The sequence below is a fragment of the Octodon degus genome, unplaced genomic scaffold (genome assembly GCF_000260255.1).
Source record: "Octodon degus isolate 3935 unplaced genomic scaffold, OctDeg1.0 scaffold00049, whole genome shotgun sequence".
Taxonomy (NCBI): domain Eukaryota; kingdom Metazoa; phylum Chordata; class Mammalia; order Rodentia; family Octodontidae; genus Octodon; species Octodon degus.
This window is the reverse complement of record NW_004524625.1, coordinates 10,432,254-10,432,666: the sequence shown is the minus strand read 5'-3', so window position 1 is coordinate 10,432,666 and position 413 is coordinate 10,432,254. Positions and strand designations below refer to the sequence as shown.

The 413-nt window shown below is 36.6% G+C and overlaps 1 protein-coding gene across 1 annotated transcript in view; it reads left to right on the top strand.

Moving 5' to 3' along the window:
- Dlg2 (discs large MAGUK scaffold protein 2) overlaps positions 1-413 on the top strand; it is a 1,516,571-nt gene that overhangs the window by 896,702 nt on the left and 619,456 nt on the right. The gene's annotated exons all lie outside the window — the stretch shown is intronic.

Below are 413 nucleotides of genomic sequence, written 5' to 3'. Positions count from 1 at the left end.
TCCCCACAGCCTCTCCAACATTTGTTGTTGGGTGATTTTTTATGATAGACATTCTTTCTGGGGTGAGATGATATTTCAATGTGGTTTTACTTTGCATTTCAAGGATGCCTAGTGATGTGGAGCATTTTTTCATATATTTATTCACTTCTTTAATTTCTATCTCTGAGAAGCATGTGTTCATCTCGGATGCCCATTTCTGGATTGGGTCTTTAAATTTTGGGGCCCAAGTGTTTTTTTGTTTTTTATAAATTCTAGAGAGCAGACCTTTGTCTGAGTACATATTTGTCCTGATTTCTTCCAAATTTGTGGGTTGCCTTTTCACTTTGTTGGTAATTTCTTTTGACGTGCAAAAACTTCTCAGTAAGAGCAGGTCCCAGTTGTTAATTCTTTTAACTGTTTCCCATGCGATATGA